Source organism: Nuphar pumila, chromosome 16, assembly GCF_984573655.1.
Source record: "Nuphar pumila chromosome 16, dmNupPumi1.hap1.1, whole genome shotgun sequence".
Lineage (NCBI taxonomy): Eukaryota > Viridiplantae > Streptophyta > Magnoliopsida > Nymphaeales > Nymphaeaceae > Nuphar > Nuphar pumila.
In genome coordinates, this window is record NC_143264.1 from 15,953,577 (window position 1) to 15,961,701 (window position 8,125).

Here is an 8,125-nt window from a genome sequence, read left to right on the forward strand (position 1 = left end):
ACGATAAGATGGATGCATTGCAGATGAACCACACTTATGATTTGGTGGAACTACCAGAAGGCAGAAAGGCCTTGAAGAACAAGTGGGTTTTCAGGTTGAAGACTCAAGAACAATGTTCTCAACCAAAGTACAAAGCTAGATTGGTTGTTAAAGGCTTTGGTCAAAAGCAAGGTATTGACTTTGAAGAAATTTTCTCTGTTGTTGTTAAAATGTCTTCTATTCATGTTGCTCTAGGTATTGCTGCTAGCCTGGACTTGGAAATTGAGCAGCTAGATGTGAAGACTGTTTTCTTCCATGGTGATTTTGAGGAGGAGATATACATGGAGCAACCAGAAGGCTTTAAAGTCAAAGGTAAAGAAAATCTTGTATGCAGGTTGAAAAAGAGCTTGTATGGGATGAAGCAAGCTCCAAGACAGTGGTACAAGAAATTAGATTCATTTATGGCTGAAAATGGATACAATAGATCGACTGCAGATCATTGTGTCTACATAAAATGGTTCGGTGAGAATTTTATTATTCTCTTGTTATATGTTGATGATATGCTTATCCTTGGAAAATATATGTCTATAATTGACAGGCTTAAGAAGGAACTGAGTAAGACCTTTGCAATGAAGGACATGGGGCCAACAAAGAAAATATTGGGCATGCAGATCTCTCGTGATAGAAAAACCAAGAAGATATGGTTATCACAGGAGAAATATATAAAAAAGGTGTTGGACAGGTTCAGCATGAACAATGCAAATTCAGTTGGTTCTCCTTTTGCAGGTCACTTTAAGCTAAACTCGGAGCAGAGTCCATCAAGTGACGAGGAGAAGGAGAAAATAAAGAAAGTTCCTTATGCTTCAGCAGTCGGAAGCTTGATGTACGCGATGGTATGTACGAGACCAGACATCGCATATGCAGTAGGTGTTGCTAGTAGATTCCATGCAAATCCAGAAAAAGAGCATTGGGCAGCAGTAAAGTGGATCTTTAGATATCTCAAAGGGAGCTCCAAAGTTTGTTTAAGCTTTGGTGGTGGATCATCTGTCTTGACAGGTTACACAGATGCATATGGCTGAAGATATTGATACGAGGAAGTCCACATCTGGTTTTATACTCACTTTTGCAGGGGGAGCTGTGTCATGGCAGTCAAAATTGCAAAGGTGTATTGCTTTGTCTACTACTGAGGCAGAATACATTGCTCTTACAGAAGCTTGCAAAGAGATGTTGTGGATGAAAAGATTCTTGATGGAGTTGGGTTTTGAGCAAGACAAGTACTTGGTGTACTGCGACAGTCAGAGTGTCATTCATCTCGCCAAAAATTCGAGTTTTCACTCAAAGTCAAAGCATATATATATCAGGTACCATTGGATCTGAGATGTGTTTGAGAAAAAGTTGATTCATCTTGCAAAGATCTCCACAAATGATAATGGTGCAGATATGCTGACAAAGGCCTTACCGATGGAGAAACAAAATACATGTTGGCAATTGGTCGACATGAACTTTAGTTGATTAGTTGAATTGGAGTATCCCCTTGTGCTAGAGGGGGAGATTGTTGGGTCCAGCCCTATTCCTAATTAATGGTGTCGGGAAGTGGAATAACCACCCACTTCTCATTAATGCAGGAGAAGTTGAAGGGTCAACCCTATCCCCTCATTAATGATGTGGGGAAGTGGAATAGCCACCTAACTCCCATTAATGCAGGAATTTGAAGCGTTAAAACCCCTTCGGTTTCTAGAATGAGTCTAGAAGGCTCACTTCTAGAAGGTTCATATTTAGAAGACTCTATGCCATCTATAAATAGGGGTACAGAGGCTATGTGCTGGAAGGAGAAGGGTAGAGTGGCTGTGTGCAGTGTGCAGAGAGAGAAGAAGTAAGAGAGAGAGAGTAGAAAGAAGAAAAGGAAGGAAGAAGGTTCGTCATCACGCATTGATTCTCAGAGAGAGGTGTTGGTTGTGGTGTGAGCTTTGACTCGGGTTGTGCACCCGAGAGGTAATCTTGTATTCATTTCTTCCTGTGATTTCTTTGTTGTTATTATCTTTAACTTTGGGCAAGCTATTGAACGTTGTACTCTCTACTTTCATTATAGTGGATTATTCTCTTCGTGCCCCGTGGATGTAGGTCGTGTTGACCGAACCACGTAAACCCTTGTGTTGTGATTTGATTGTGCCTTTGTTAAATCTTATATTGCTTCTGCATATTTTTTGTTATCTTAATTTCTCTACAAAAGGTCCATTTGACAAGCAATTTGGTGCTTTTCGAAAGCTAATATCTTCTCCCTAATAGTTTTTAAGGTTCAAAACCAAATTCAATCATTTGTATTGTCAAAATTGCCTTTAAAATGGGCCCTATTTTATTGAATAAGTTATTTTCAAAACCTAAAACATGTTTTTGCTACAACTTTTCACTGTGATGTTGAGTCTAAATGATTTTTGGGGCTCTTGTACTGATCCTATTTGGATCCAATTTTGTGTTGAACTGTATTTTGTGTTTGAATGGTGATTCGTAAGCTGCTCTTGTACTTATCCTATTTGGATCACATTTTGTTCCATAAAGCCTTACATTTTCATTAATAATATAATTTTTTCATTTATTACACAGGAAAACCAACTCTAGGTCAGAGTTCAACTGAGATATATGGTTGCAATGTCTTATAGCATACAACCCCAAGGCTGCCACACTCGTCCACCAGGCAGCCTACTGCTTCGGTTGCGGCAAGTGGCATATATTCTGGGCATCGAATTCTCAACATCCTTCACTTGAACACCTTAAGTCGACCCACTTAGCCAAGTGTGTGAAGCCCTTGTGGGCAATCAATAACACTAATTTGGAATGAACAATTTATTAACAACAACAACAACAACAACAACAACTACGCCTTCATCCCAAAACAATTGGAGTTGGCGATATGAACCAAAAAAGGAAATCATTCTGGGTCTTTCACACGAATCCTTCTCCTCCAATCATTTCTATCCAATGTCATGTCCTCGGTGAGGTTCAAAGCATTCATATCCTTTCCTATCACCTCCATCAATGTCTTCCTAGGCCTACCCTGACCTCTTTTAACTAATATAGTTTCCCATTTCTCCATCCTTCTAACTGGAGCATCATTAGGCCTTCGCCGAATATGTCCAAACCGCCGTAAACGATTCTCTCTCATCTTATTTTCAATGGGTGCAATGCCTACTTTCTTACGTATCTCCTCATTCTGAATCTTATCTTGTATTGTATTTCCACACATCCATCTCAGCATACGCATCTCAGTTACACTCATTTTTTGAATATGATGTCTCTTGGCAGCCCAACATTCTGTACCATTTAGTAAAGCGGGCCTAATAGTCGCCCTATAAAACTTTCCCTTCAACCGCAATGGCATTCTACGATCGCACAACACTCCAGTTGCACTTTTCCATTTCATCCACCCAATCTTTATCCTATGATTTACATCTCCATCAATTTCTCCATACTTTTGAATGATAGATCCCAAATATTTGAAACAATCATCCACCGGTATTTCTTGCTCACCAAGCTTCACTACACTCCCATCACTACTTCATTGCTTACTAAACTGACATTCCATGTATTCTGTCTTACTCTTACTCAACGTAAAACCTCTTGCTTCCAATGTCTGCCTCCATAATTCTAACTTAGCATTAACCCCAGCTCTAGACTCATCAATCAAAACAATATCATCAGCAAACAACATACATCACAGCACATTTTCTTGAATTGATCTCGTAAGCTCATCCATCACTATAGCAAATAGGAAAGGGCTTAAAGCAGATCCTTGATGTAACTCAACCGTTATAGGAAAATTGGTTGTCACCCCTCCACAAGTGCGGACATTAGTTACTACTCCTTCATACATATCCTTAATTATACTAATGTACTTGAGAGAAACACTTTTCTTCATCATTGTCCACCAGAGAACGTCCCTAGGTACTCTATTGTATGCCTTCTCCAAATCAATAAAAACCATATGCAAATCTTTGTTCCTCTCTTTATTTCTCTCAATAAGTTGTCTAAGAAGATGTATAGCTTCCATAGTTGATCTTTCAGGCATAAAACCAAATTGATTTTCCGATATCATGACAACCTTCCTCAACCTAGACTCAATCACCCTCTCCCAAAGTTTCATAGTATGACTTATGAGTTTTATACCACGATAGTTTGTGCAATCTTGTATATCACCCTTATTCTTATATAGAGGCACCAAAGTACGCCCCAACGAAATTCTCATATTGGTTCATATTCATAGGGTATGACTAAGTTTTTATGTTGGCTGTCACAGGTCTACCGCAACCCTCCTTTATCCGGGCTTGGGACCGGCAGTGTATAACTAAACAGTTATACATAGGCGGAGTTGAACAATTTATTAACCAATTCTCTAATAAATTTCTTCTCTCTTAATTTTCAGTTTTATCAATATAATCTCTCTCTCTCTCTCTCATATGGTGTTTTCCTTCCTTCTCATTGAGTAAAATATGAACAAGATAAATAATATCTATTTATTGTCTCAAATTCAACTGGTTTAATCCCAAATCTATAAGTTATCAAAATTACTCTCTTTATGTCTCACACACATGCATGCTTTATAAGGTGTTTTGCTTTATAATTTGGATGCCTATTCTTATGTTCTTATAAAATAAAAATGACCATATTGTCCTCAATAAACGATGTGTTCTCACAAATGCATATTAATTTGTGAAAATTCTCATGTCCAAAATCATTGATTCTTGACTTATTTAAGATGATTTTACCCTTCATAGCTAATTTGTGTGGCCCTCCAGAGGTTCGTGTAAATTACATGCTAACCTTCTTAGATGATTTTTTCAAGTAAGAGGAGGTGAACATGTAATTTTAGCATACCAAAATGAAGTCCACATAAATTACATGTGTATCTCCGCTTAGTTGATTTTTCAACTAAGAGAATGTTTGTATGTAATTTGCATGGATCTCTTTAGATCAGTGCAAATATCATGCCAACCAAAATCAACTAAGGAAATTAGTATAAATATTTTGCTAACCTTCAAAGGTACACAACCAAAATATATTAATAAGTGTGCTTTCTTCTCATATGGTCAATTTCAACATAGATATTTTACTTATCAGAGGTTCACAATATATTTGTGTGAATGTTAGGTCACACAAATATGATGCGAAACTCTTTATTTTAAAATTTTAGTCTTTCAGAGAATCATGAGGTCTACACTAATATCATGCAAACCTCCTTTTTTTTAATTTTAATCTTTTAGTGGTTAGTAAGATATTTGTGTGAATGTTATGATTTTTCCATTTGGACCTTTTTATTTTTTAATCTCCTTAGCAAATATCACGTGAATCTCCTTAATTAATTTTAATCTTTTGGTGGTTCTTAAAATATTTATGTGAATGTCAAGTGGTCTCTGCAAATTATATGCTAACCACTTTAGTAGATTTTGCATGTGAATCCCTTTAGTTGAAAAAATAATTAAGAAGGTTCTCATGTAATTTATGTTGAGTAAGAAGGTTCTCATGTAATTTATGTTGAGCTAAGGCGGTCCGCACAAATTACATGTGAACCTCTTTTTAGTTGAAAAATGAACTAATGAGGTTTACGTGAACCTCAAGACATTGGGACAAATTACATGTGAATAGTAAAAAAATCAACTAAAAGGAGGTTCACGTGTAATTTACGCAGACCTTAGGAGGTTCAGACAAATTACTTGCAAAAGGTAAAATGGTCATAAATAAGTCAAAAATCAATGATTTTAAGCATGAGGAACAAATTAGTAGGCATTTGAAAAAATGCACCACCATTTTCGATGATGATACGGTTATTTTCCTCATGTATTTACAGAGCCATACCTGTGTTTTATGGGGGCTGAGGCAAAGGAAAAAATGCCCCCCCCCCCTATTAATAGTAGGAGTTCGGGGGCAGCGCCTCCAATTTTTTTTAAAGAATCAAAATAACAAACAAATGGGGAGCTCGAAGTTTTAGATTGAAGAAGACGAGGGGGTGCATGGGTTTTTAATGTCTAATCGGATCCGGGTCTGGTAAAGGATCCGGGTCTGATCCTTTACCTGAACCTTTTCTAAACAAATGAGGAAGCTTGGGCCTTAAAAATGGGCCCCTAAAATTTTTTTGGGCCCTGAGGCCCAAGCCTCATTGGCCTCTTTACAGGTCCGACTCTGTGTATTTATGTTATTGATATTTTTGTCAAGGAAGGCTTGTGGATCTTGTGAGGTTAGGTGTGGTTTGAGAATAGCCATTTTCATCTTCATGGAGTTGCATCTTTAAAAAATTAAAAGTACAGTCATTCTTAATTTGTTTCTTGGTGAATTTGTTGTTTATAGGCATGATCATTTTATTTATGATCTTAGTGTGCCTTTGTGAAGATGAAAAAAAGTCTTTTGAATTAATTTTATTTGCAAATTTTAAAATTTCATGTCTAGATTTAATCGTTCTTCATTGAGAATAAACTCTCTATTTTGAAATCTCTAAGGGATGGGATTTCAAAGTTATGGACTCTCAACGTTTGTTACATACAAACTATCTATAAATTCCACAGTTTTACCCCCATTTTCTGCTTTATTTTGTATATGTAGTGTTTAAGATGCCCCCCCTCCTTTATATAAATCTAAACTCATTGGCCTGTTTACTTGGTCATTAAGAATTGTTACCTTGTTGTTAATGGTTATAAAATCTCCTACTTTGCAGTTAACAATTCTTCTAATTGTTATTAATAATTCATGATATTTTTTTATACTCAAAACCACAAAATAAGAATCCTACCTTGTTGTTAATGGTCATTTCTTATGTTTTTTAACAATAGGAATTTAGGTAGGCACAATTGTGCATGAGTCCAATTCCTACAACTAGGGTCCATAACTAGGTTGCAATTTGATTAGGTCTGGCTTCATCAGACCTAGGTCCATGCCCATTTATGGAATGCATAAGTTTGTGCTGCCTTACTCATTAACAAACCAATATTTCCCTTACATGAGGACTTATATCAACAATTTTGGTTAGAATCAACCTAGAATTGAAATAGACAAATCAGGTTTGGTTCAACAAGATTCTGGTCTTATTATCTTTACACTTTGGTGTATCAAAATCTAGATCCAGTAAGTTCAAGACTGGGTCAGGCTAGTTCACTTACAGACATACACTTCGTCTCCTTAATAGCCACATAATTAAGCAGGACCCATTTGGCCTTGAAATTTAAAAACGTTCTCCCACTTATGTACATTTTTTCCAACTTTTTTTTATGTTCATTTTTTTTTTATTCGAAGAAACCGTGTTTGGGGTTGAAGATCTGGTCCCACTGGGTGGAAACTTTTTCTTGAGGTATAACAACTCTAATTTTTCAATGTTTTGTCATATGTTTGCTAGATCTTGGCGTTCCCCTCAGTCCACTGCCATCCCTAGCCCCGACTCCTCTCTCTCTCTCTCTCAGCATGTGCACCCATACAGGTAGGGGTGTCAACTGGTCTGGTTTACACTAACCAAACACCATAGGGTCCGGGTATGATGATAAATAAGAAGAACTGATTAAGACTCGGGTCCGGACCCAAAGGTCCAATTAATACATGGATTCGGGTATAGTTTGTGAAGTTTTATATATACCAGACTCGGGCCTGACCCGAGTTCCAATTAAAACCTGCAACTTTTCAATGAAAAAATGATAAAAAATATTATTTATCGGCTAGGGTCTGAGTCTGATTCATGTAGTTCTTATTGAGTCAGGGTATGGTTTCTCTTATAATAGACCCTATTAGACTCGGATCTGAACTTGATACCACCTGAAAATATGGTCTAAGTCTGGTTCTACCTAGGTTCGAACCAAACTCGATCTGTTGACACGGGCAGCAGATGAGGTCATGCTGAACATGAGTTTTTGGCTCATGCCAACATCGTGGCCGTCTGTTTGCATTTTGGATGAATGCCACGTAGCAGAAAGCAGATCAAATCATGTTGAACATGAGATTTTTGGATCATGCTAACATCGTGGTCGTCCGTTTTGTATTTTGAAAAGTTAAAAAGTCAACAGAACAATTATATGCTACGTGGCATTCATCCAAAATGCAAACAGACAGCCACGAATGAACAAAAAGCTCATGTTCAGCATGACCTAATTTTCTTTCCCATCCATTTTGTATTTTG